The following is a 12216-nucleotide window of genomic DNA, read 5'->3' as shown; positions in this document are numbered from 1 at the left end:
GTGAATGCAAAAAAGTCATGAACAATGTCCCAATAGTGAATGCAAAGAAGTCATGAATAGTGTCCATCATGACCAATTTGATCTCTGACTGATCATTCATTGAATTCCAATGTTTACTATCACCAAACAAAATGTTTCAAAGTGTCACAAAAACTAGACCAAAATAACATTTGATCCCAGTATTTAGCCAAAATGTATGATCTTTTAAAATCAGTTAGGCCAATTTTTTTCTTTCATTTTACCTCATAACTAAACATAAAATGACAAAAGAACTTTCCTGACAGTTACTAATAATATTTTATATTTATATAACGGATTGGTCAATTACTATTAAAAATAGTGATTATTTTTGCTATTTTTGGGCGAAAAATGCGAAGCAAAAAGACTATTCACTCCGCGCAAGCAAGTGTAATAGTCAATTTTCAGCCATTTTAGATTATTGATGGCTCCAAGTTCATGCAAATTTGGTTTAATAAAGGTTTATTTTCACAATTTTAGCTAAATTTTCAAAATTTAAAAAAATGTGTATTATTTGTATAATTTTGGGTATGTTTTTCATCAAATTCGGGTAGTTTTCTGGAGTTCTAGCTGCACATCTCCACCCAATCTCAGTTGAGACCCCCTGGGAACACACATGGAACCGAGGATATCTACCGTTGGGTGCAAATAGCATATCAATTGTAAAGCGCTCTTTTACCAAATTCACAGTTCATTGAATTTATGACAAAACAGGCAAAAATAGTAACTTTTTGCACAAGATTTGCAATTTAAAGAGAATTGGCCATTGCTCATTCTAGTGACGCTAGTATATGGACAATATAAGGGTGCTTTTTCATTTCAAGACATAAAATTTGAATAATATTGTAAGGAACACTTGAGGTTTTGACTTTTAAAACCTACATTTTGGTCAAAAAATGTGCTTAGATAGGAAGTTTTCAACAGATTTACTACATTCGCCTTGCTATAACATTAAATTGCGTTATCTGTTGACCTAGTGACGAAAAGTGTTTTTAGGGGGAAGTGTTAACTTTCGTTTGATATAAAAAAATTCTGATTGGATGAAGGGAACACTTGAGGTTTTGACAAAAACCAATCAAAGAGGCCCAATTTTCAGCTAGAAGCTCCACAGCTCTTTGATGTTAAATGCACTCAAATGTGTAGTGTAATCAAAGACTGCTTGCTTGAGAGCTCTTGGGCGACAATGTGTGTTCATGTATCGAGGTGGAAACTGTGCATGATGGTTTATAAGAGAATTATTTTTGTATAGAAACCTTTCCATATGTGTAAAAATGCTATTTGGCCCTGACCTGGGGGGGGGGGGGTAAGATATATCTCGGTTTATAGTATATGATATGGGTAAAGTGTATGTCCTCAGTATGGCAATTAACTATGGGATTGTGTATGATATTGAAATTCTATAGTCCATGATTGAACAGTATACCCTACATACACTACAGCAGCGGTTCTCAAACTGTGGGTCGCACTCGCAACTATATCGCTCATTCTACAAAATCCGGTGCCAATCCACTATAAAAATTGAAAAAATAAAAGTTGTTCAAAAAGACCTGCTTTTTGTGTTTTTTAAGAGTAAATGTATCACTACTTTAAAAAATTGCCAACACCACTTGCATATTTTTCTTCCAGGAAGTCATGATGTTTTTTAACACTAAAACTCAATGTAATGTGAGCTACGTTACCGACTACAAAATGGGCTGGTTTTACTCAATCCAAGGTCATAAAAAGCAAACTAAAGATCACTTGAGTGAAATGTAAAACAGATTTCACCATTTCATAGAAGTTTTGAAGATGCGTAAATGAGTGTGTAACGTAGCTCACAGTAACGTAGTTCACTGGTTTTTAATGTTTTTAATGTGATTTATAACGTTAGAACGTTATGTCGGTTAATTCTAATATAAATGGGGTTCGACCACTGGTAGCTTTCACATATTATTAGGAAGTACATGTAATACAAGTGCATACTATAGAATTCTGGTAACGTAGCTCACCAATCTTAACATGGTCGGTCGAAATTTCAATGTTTACAACATTTCTATGCCAAAATGCTACAGCATCACGATTTTTACTGTGATTTTTAAAAACCTATGAGTGTTTTCTTTCAAAAACTGCAAATTACATTGATACCTCTGTTTTACTTCTTTCCAATAACGTGTGTTAAAAAGGAGTAACATAGCTCACAGCATTTTGGTGGGAAGTGCAATTTATTTTAGAATTACACAAAGACGCGTTTTAATCACAAAAATAATGTTGATAAACAATATGATGGTGCGTTATCTAAATAAAAACAACAAATATGTAAAGAAATCGCATTTATTCAAAGAAAATATTCAGGGTTAGATGTGACACTTGAGCAGTGGAAACGCATTTTTAGCGATTTTTGAGCCTTTGCAAGGGTTAATCAGGCTGAAGAAAGCATTTAAAGTATGGAAAACTATATATGTCCGTGTAGATCTCGTTGAGTTCTACCAAAAAAACAACATATTTGATGCCTTAAATGCTCGACAAAGTGTTTGTGGACCAAAGAATGGAAAAAAGGCTATTGGCACCGGATTTTGTAGAATGAGCGATATGGAAGTAGCAGCCTTTTCCAAAAGGGTTCAATAGAATGGCCAGAAAAATGTTTAAAAAAATACATCACCAGGCATTAAAGTGCAGGCCACCGTCGTATCGTAACAAATTTTGACCCATTTTAACATTAAAATAATTGCAAATTTGCACATATGTCACGATAAAGTCATTTCTGGGAGCCGGTCTCTTGGAAATAGTGCTCCTTTGGAAATATTGCCCGGTATTCTGCTGATAAGTTTTGGTAAGTTACTGCATTTGTGTTATGCTGTGGGTTGTGCTACATTTTTCTTATGAATATTGGGTTACTACAGGAAAAAAGTTTGTAAAGCCCTGTACTACAGCTTCAAACTTGATGGCGCTGTAATACGAGTAAGGGTGTACATGGATTGTAGGCCTATGGGTGATTGGTAGTGTGGTGTTTATTGAATTAAATTTATAAAAAATCCATTTTGTGTGTGTTTATTTTGTTACTGGTGTTTGCAGTGCAATGTGAATGATAAATGCTATATAATTCGCTGTCGTAGTGCACGTTACAATATGACCGTTGCTAGGCCAACTGGATCACACTTTCTTTGTAACGAACCACTGATCGTAATGATCACAACACAAAGCCTATGGCATATCAAAATTCGGAACAGGTGTATGGGCCCAGGCTTGGAGCAGTAACCAATGGTTACTAATGTGCACTACGGCAGCGAATTCGCTGTCGTAGTGCACATTAGTAACCATTGGTTACTGCTCCAAGCCTGGGCTCACACAGCGATATTTCCCTACCCAAAAAATAGCGCCATCTCTTGATATACGGGAATGTTTGACGGCGATATTTTGAGGCGTTTCCGAAACATCCCGAGTAACTGAACTATGAAAAACTATATATCCACACAAAAAAATTTAAAACAAAACCCGGCATGTAGAAGATCATTTCACAGCTCTCATATTCCCAATTTTGTAGAAAATAAATGGGTTGATATTTGAATAGATTCGAGCCATTTCCGAAGGGCTATTTTGATAAAATTTTCATCAAAGGCCAATATGATGATAACATTTTGTATTCCAATTTTACAATATTTTTTGAGTTTTGTTGAAAATTTTGGAAGTTTTCTAGGGTGTATGCAAGTACAATGCACAGATACATGCATATGGCATCTTCCGCCTTTTGGCGGATTTTTCCGCCTTCAACCATCAATTTGGTCATATCTTCGGATTTTATCGGATCTGCCTTTTACTACATATTCAACGCCTCGGCATGAGATCGGATGTATTACAGCACACAGACATACTTATACAGGTAGAGGTTTATAAAAGCGAGTTTCAGCTTGCAGTTAAGTACCGAATAATAGCATGGAATGTAACTATACCTCATGGTATCAGTTAAACTCCTAGAGCGATTTTTTTATAAACTCATCACAAGAATACTCTGTTAGCAATATGAACAAAAGAGTTTATCCGAGTATTCATGATGCCAGCATGGTAGCCCTCATGATAAATGCCTGGTATTGTCTCTTGAACATGCTTTGGCCATGCTTGGTACATCCTTGACAAAAGGTACAATGCAGTCTTGGGTTCGAGTCCAGTAGAGAAATAATAATTTGGTACGTGGTCAATAGGTGAAATATCGCTGTGGCTCATATGCCATAGGCTTTGTGTTGTGATCATTTCGATCAGTGGTTCATGGCAAAGAAAGTGTGATCCATCAGTTGACCTAACAACAGTCATATAGAGGTTATCCTCTTCACTCATGTGTGACTTCTAACAAAATGCGCTGGTTCCCGTAGTATTTCTCATTCAAACCACTTCAATGCACGACCTCTGAGTTACCTGCATGACTTTGGGGGGTTAGTTTGAAATAGTCATGGTTGCACATGCAGGTACTTCCTTTTGAAAGTCCTAAACAAGGTATAGAGGCCCTGCATCATTTTATCGATTGGCTCCAAACAAAGGATTTGAACTGGTGTCCTTCACCGTAATTATGGCGGAGTGCAGTCCATTCAATCAAATTTTGTCATCAACCTATTTGATCGTAGTGCAGGGTAATGTGTGTGAGACGAACTGTCACGGTAGATTGCAATCATGCTTTTGTTGAATGCATTATTGAGTAGTCCGCCATATTTCCGGGATGATACGTCACATGCAAGGCCTCTATAGCAGTCGTTGATAGGATATGCAGCTTATAGAACAGGGATACCCTCTATTCTAATGTGCACTACAACAGCGAATGGTGACACCTGTGATGTCACACTGGACAAATTCCATTCACTGTCAGAGGAGGTTTGTGGGTGTAAATGCAACCGAGTAAATAAACATAATGTAATCAATAAAACATTGATTTGCTAATAATTGAACACTGTCTCCTCAAATCACTCTAAAACCTCTCTGAAAGTGATGGACTCAAGTAGGTGTCTTCGAAATTGGAGCAGATAATAATCATGACAGCGTTTTATTTTCTACAGTCCATGGTTTTGTCTTGTTTTTTATTTTTAGAATAATGTATAGAAGCATTCCTTTTCAATATTGCTTGATTTATTGATAAGCAGGATGTCACTGTGATACAAATTAAACAAGTGTGATAAAAGGAGTTAATTGCAAGATTTCATGATATTGATTAAATGAGCGATGAATGCTATACTTTATGGATATGTCAATAAGTTCATCAAGATTGTTAAACAAAATATAACAAAAGACTTTTATGTTATGTGCCTAAATGACATTTTCATAATTGTGACACGATCTGGTCCATGGGGGCCAAAGGTGGCAAATTCGAAACGGGAGATAAAGGTAAAAATATAGAGTAAAAAACAATAAAATACATAAGAAAATAGACATAAAAAACTTTAGAACCAAGCATACCAGACCATACCATACCAGATGTTTTCAGCAAATGAAGGCCTATTGTATATAATGTAATAATTACAGTAACTCAATTTTCAAAAATGCCTCCATTGGCCCCCATAAACCAGATCGTGTCACATATTAAAGAGATATTCAAATGCATCAATCCCAAACTACACTACTCCCCACATATGGCAATTATTTTGCATTTTTAGGGCCGGTTTCTCAAAGCTTGGCTAGCTAGTGGTCAGGCTTTCTAAGCAGAAGACTAACCCTCCCAAGTAGATCCATTTTATTGATTTATCTCTCCCTATTCCAAACGCAGTAAGTCAAGTTGATTCTCTTGATTCTTGCAAGATGAGTATGATGCGTTTGTGAGTTGTTTATTCACGCAAGTTCGAAATTGCACCACTATGACAATTCCATTTACCTTAAAACTGGCGCCACATTTGTAATTAACATTCTTTCTCAGTCAATTTTTCACCAAATACTTAAAGAAAGATGTTCTTTCAGGATATGCAACAAAAACTTGAAGCAGATTTTTCAATTGTGAGAAACTAACCTTTGAAATTGGGTAAAGTTGTTTTTGGACTACACTGTGTACCTCATGCAGTGGTTGCCCCAGCTTTTCAACTCATGACTAAAAGTCAAGGACAAAACTTTTAAATGTTAACATTAATTGATAAAGAATTGTTTTTCCATGTCTGATGCTCCCTTTGTAGCCTTTATATCATCAATACTAATCAATAACACCAAAATTCCAATTCCAATTGAAATTCATACACCCCCTATGGAAGACGTGACCTTAATCTCCAACACAGAGTGTGAATTTCAAATTGAGCCACCCATTCAGTGTCGTCTGCTCCAAAATGGGTTATTCCAGTTGAAATTCATACACCCCCTATGGAAGACATGACCTTAATCTCTTACACAGGGGGTGTAGATTTCAAATGGAGTCACCCATACAGGTAACTCAATTTGAAATACATATTCCCTGTGTGGAATAAGAAGGCCATGTCTTGCATACCTCATTGGTCAATTATACATCGCTCTTCGCCACAGTGACGGGAGTATAAATTAAGCCTATTGTAAGCCGGCGCTTGACGGTGTAGATTATAAAGTAACATGATTTGCTAGAGTATTTCTATAAAATATTATTTACCTGGCGTTGACACTGTGTGCAGGGCAAAAAAAAATGAAAATTTGTCTGAAGTTGGGCATTGGCCACAGATATTTTGAATTTGTTTGTTCTGACTGCAAGGGGGGCAACTAGAGGAGAGTAAAGCCAAAGTTTGGAGGTAAAAATTCCCCCATGACATCACCACTTGTTTTTTTACAAGTATTCTGAGGGCTGGGCAAGTTCCACCCTGACTCAAATTACCGAGACAAAGTTTTATTTTTAATCACCCCTCCTCCACTTTTTTAGATTCTTGAGCACCCTAGCAAAGCAAATTTGGTGTCAACAATTTTAGGTGGCAACTTGGCAAGTGGGGTGATTTGGAATTTTTCCCTGGCTTAGTGGTCCCGGTAAAACTGTAAAAAATATGAATAACATTACATGAAAACTGATGTAGGAAAGAACCAGAAGTATAGGATGAAAAATTCTTGCAAAGAGGATGTTTGAAAAAGTTTAAGACAACCATGCATGGTTACGGAGGGCAGGGGCACTTAACACAAATGACCATACAAGTATGCACCCCCATAAAGACCCCTGTATTGGAACCACACAGCTCCGAAAGACACCTGAATTTAACCCAAACACCCCCCTGCGTACGGGCCTGGTCAGCCCAATACCCCTCCCCTAATCCCCCCTTACACAAACTCACAGGCAATTGAATTGATTCTAGCATATAGGGTCAGTGGTCAAACTAAAGTGCACAGTCAAATTTTAAGACCATTATTATTATGAAATCAATGTTTTTTGTAATCCAGTTACAAATATCAATTACTTCAATACTACGCTATTGACACTGAGATATCTTAACCTTCCCAGAATCCTTTGCAACATGGTGCATCACCTTACTACACCAAATGACACTTCTATTACTTTGTACAGGTTCTCTTTGTTTGAGAATAGATGGCCTCAACATGGATTGATAGTCAAGAAATTAAAGCCATATTATAACATTTTCAAACAAAATAGATTAGCATTTCTTCGCCATAAAATGTTAGCTTTTACTGTCAGATATAGCCCCTTTTATTTTTGAGCCGAACAACTACGCCAAAGCAAAGAAAATTGAGTTTACTACCAGCGACATGTCGCCAATACGCACTCACTCCTTCGGTCATGTTGTGGTACGACCCTTTGTTGTGTATATCACCGTCCCATTTAACATCGTGTATGCGTTCAACTAATAATTCCATCGTAATAATAAAACGCCGGTTCAGAGTTTTATTCAAAATCTCGGATTTTGACAAAACTACAGCACCTAGAGTCATGATTTTTGCAGGGTATATTGGTTTAATAAAGTACAATTTAATCGTGTAAAAAAAGGAATTTTAAAAATTCAGTGAGGGTGTCTTCCTCAGCAAATGTTATAATATGGCTTTAACATATTTTACAAAATCTGGATGTACTCAGTTCATTGAGACCTTTTTTCACTATTGACCCATGCTGCACTAGATAGCAAATCAGTACAATAAATTGAAATGGGAGAAATGCATTATGGGAAGTGTATGATATCTTCTCTGCTGTTGACAAGTGATATGGTTTCTAATCAGGATTATAAAATAACAATTGTATAAAGAATATCAATAAATATGGAACAAGTAAAATATTATAAATAATCAAAATGAATTGAAGCCTATCTCATCTCATGGGGCCACTTATCACCTTTAATTCTGTACCACCGCCCATCTATAATAAATTACTGAGTTGGAAAACTTTTTGTGATAAAATACTTAACCGGTGGTGATGCATTTGCAAATTGAATCTTTGCAAAGCTAATGATACACTGATTTATGCTACATATTCACCTCATATCATTAAATTTATAAAGTTTACTTCAAGGTCTGTTAAATATCAAAAATATAAATTTGTAAATCATTTGCCATAAAATGTGTATTATTATCGCGAATTTCAAATATCAGAAGGACATTCTTTGTATTCAGAATGCAATTTGATATGTCTGATGTGCTCTCATGTCCCGCAAAAAATACTGTCCAAACATTCCTACCAGAGCCCTAAAACTGACACATTATTTGGATGTAAGGGATACGGAATTACCCGTTATTTCTTAAATATAAAACTTTAAAAATGTAAAGGCTTACAAAATTTTTTACCCAATGACCCCCTTTTTTCATTTTGTTTGATACTAATGACCCCCCTTTTTCATAGGCGTAGATCCGGGATGGGGGATGGGGGATAAATCCCCCCCCCCAATATTTTGCCAGGGGGGATGGTCCATACAATGCCCCCCCCCATGTTGATGCCTGTATGTGGGTTTCTGACCAAATTAACCTCATATTTGGCCATTTTAGCCCCAAAAGTGCAAATTTGTTCCACTTTTGCACCATATTTCATCAATTTAGCTTTAATATGGCAAAATTTTCGCGCACTTTGCGCACATTGGTACCATTAACTTATTCTGTTGCTAAAAGGTGCTTGATTCACTATACTTCAAGAAATTTTTCCAACCCCATCCCCCATGTTAAAAAGAAATCTGTGCCATTAGCCTTTTTTAAAACAAAATATTATACCTATATGCCCTTAATTCCTGATGTTGGTAGGCACATACCATCACTGACTTCTAAAGTTGAGTGCCCTTTCCCCACCCAATCCAAACTTAACTTAATCAAAATCCACCCATGCTGTTACATTTTGGGAGTCAAACAAGTAATAGGCCAATGGGTTGCAAATGAATCAGAAACCTTAACGTCACAAAAACACTTTACAATCTCATGCAAGTACTTTCACCCTTCATCCTACATGGGTAACCAGAACTGTGTCTCTGGGTATGATGCTACAGGTGTGCGTAAACGAAATGTGGCGGTCTCTAAGCAGACAAGGATAAAGCATTGACAAAAAGCCATTGAGTATCCGATATGTTTGTTGAACACCTCCTATTCAAAGACTCTGTCGGGCACTTTTCATTTTTTCCAATAATCAATAGAGATAACATTCTTGTGATGAAGTATTCAATATGCATTTCACTTTTGTATGTTCTTATATAAGGTATACTGCGCCAATAAAGTATCCTTACACTTGGGAAAAGAATTACAATTTCCAAACTGAACAATATTGGGGTAAATTTGTTTTTTTAATAGATGCACTATCTAATCCTGCACATTATGACATCACATTGAATCCAATGTGACCTCAAGAAGTAAAGTTACAAGCATTTGATTAGACAAAGGTCCCGTTTTAAAAGTGACAAACAGGCCTATTCAAAACTCCACAGACTAGACATCTGGTTTGAGAGTGGTGAATGGCTAAGTTATGCGTTTGGCTTTAATTTAAAACAATAGGAACAAAAGAAAACTGAAACAAAAGAACTGACAAATAAGATGAAAGTTATGAAAAGTACAGAGAAGTAAAAACTGAAATAAAAACTCTGCTTTAAATAACGCTTCATTGAAGAAACTGTGTTGTCTCAATGTTGCGCTTGTTGGAATCTTTTTGCGCCTTGTATAGGCCTGTTTGTCACTTTGGAAACTGGACCTTCATCTATTCAATTGCTTGTAACTTTACTTCTGGAGGTCACATTGGATTCAATGTGGTGTCATCTAAACTGCTCAAATAAAGAAAGTCCGCAGTCATGTAACTCGTCCTACTTCAAAACCTGATCTTGTTATGGTAATTTGATTGATACGGTCGTGTGCGGGATCTTGTTAGCTCTAATTTGATACCAAATTTACTACCAAACACTCAACAGTAACAAGGAGTGATACCAGTTTATGGCATTTGGTGCATTTTCAAAAGTTGCAAATCAAAACGATACACGCGGTCGAAATTGCTTAGCGTGGCAATGTGGTCAAGCTTGTTTGCCCACTTTATTCAATTGTTAATTTAAAACGCATGGATTGTTACAGTGCTTTACTGATGAATACTAGGGCACGATGCGATCGATATGACCTAGCGGTTGTTTGGGCTATGTTAATGGTCGTACTCTACCATTCACATACAGATCCCTGCGTTCGCTTTTTAATTTGCAACTTTTGAAAATGCACCAAATTTCATATACAGGTATCAATCTCTGTGAATGTAGAGTTTTGGGTATCAAATTTGGTATCAAATTGGAGCTAACAAAATTCTGCACACGCCTTTATCAATCAAATTGTCATAACAAGATCAGATTTCGATGTAGAACGGGTTACATGACTGCGGACTTTCTTTATTTGAGCAGTTTATTACAAAAACAAATTTACCCCAATATTGTTCAGTTTTGAAACTGTGATTATTTTTCCGAGTGTAAGGATACTTTATTGGCGCAGTATATAAGGTAGATATGGCAAGAAAAATGGAAATCAATGTTATTGTGTCAATTCAGACTAATCCAAAAATAGCTTTTGCAAGGGGGTAATTTTGAGTCGCTACGGGGAAAGGGTATTATGCTATTCCAGTTGAATTCCATACACCCCTGTAGAAGATTTGATCTCTTAATCTCCTGCTTAATCTTTCACACAGGGAGGTTGAATATCAAATGGAGTTACCTGAGTGGGTGACTCTATTTGAAATCCATGCCCCCTATGTAGGAGATTAAGGTCATGATTTTCATATTGGGTATATGGATATCAACTGGAAGAGCCAAATGAAAATAGAATATTCTGGTATTCCAAAAGAACAGCACAAAGATAATCTCCCCATCAATAATTGGATTGTCCCAGAATAACACTAATTGGTCGTAACACGCAACACATTCGTTTCAATAGTACATTGTAATGCCAATTGTTGTCTAGCTGTAAGCATTGTACAATCAATTCAATTAGAGGTGTACCTGTGTCGGGAGAGGTATACATACTAATTAAGGGCGATGGAATAATACTATCATGCGAATATGTGGCTATCACGATATTTAGGGAAAATGTGATGAAATTGTTAATAAGTTGTTGGTAAGTTTTGTTCTATCATGTCTATATGAGGTTAGATTCCGGGGGAGGGGGAGAGGTGTCAGTGGGGATGTGTCACAAACATGGGTAGCATTTTCGCCATGTTGGTATATCAATGACCCATTTTCAAGGCCAATTTTGGTATATGAATGGATCTTTTTTTTTAATTTTCTCAATTTTTTTCGGAAAATAGCCCAATTTTGCCTCACTGTACTAGCCAAATTTTATGAATTAAAAAAAAACTTTTAGGAAAAGTTGTACTGAAAATTAAGACCATTTGTGTTAAATTTGGCGGAAAGTTTTAAATTTTGGTATATTGATGGCTTCAAATTTCTTGAAAAATAGGTATATTAGTGGTGTGCGCACAAATTCTCAGTGGCACACCCCTACCCAAACCAAACTTGAGTACCCCCCGGGTTAGATTGCACTTTCAGGAGTGATCTGCTATAGACAGCAAAAGAATTAGGGCACCAGTTATTTTCACCCCTGTATATCCTAAACAAAGATAGATATGTCATAATTAGAACTTTCGGCCAATAGCTGTATCTTTTAGCTCAGATTTAAGACATTAGTTGAAATCGGTCAAGAAATAAGGACATGGTGATCCAAAATTACAAGGAAGATGCAAATACAAAAGCTGCAGATTTAGAGAATAAACGACAGGAATTTTTATTTTGCCTATCCTCTACCATGTGATAGACGACAGGCAGGTCCAATATTTTGAGTAGTGGATGCCGGCACTACTCATTCTTA

General features: G+C 36.4%; 1 protein-coding gene across 1 annotated transcript in view; it reads left to right on the top strand.

Annotated features, from left to right (window-relative positions):
• The window catches only part of LOC140160669 (cilia- and flagella-associated protein 337-like), a 99085-nt gene that overhangs the window by 48042 nt on the left and 38827 nt on the right, over positions 1-12216 (top strand). The window lies entirely within an intron of this gene.

The sequence above is a fragment of the Amphiura filiformis genome, chromosome 9 (genome assembly GCF_039555335.1).
Source record: "Amphiura filiformis chromosome 9, Afil_fr2py, whole genome shotgun sequence".
Taxonomy (NCBI): domain Eukaryota; kingdom Metazoa; phylum Echinodermata; class Ophiuroidea; order Amphilepidida; family Amphiuridae; genus Amphiura; species Amphiura filiformis.
Note: the sequence above shows the minus strand (reverse complement) of the source record. Positions and strands in the feature narration are given on the sequence as shown.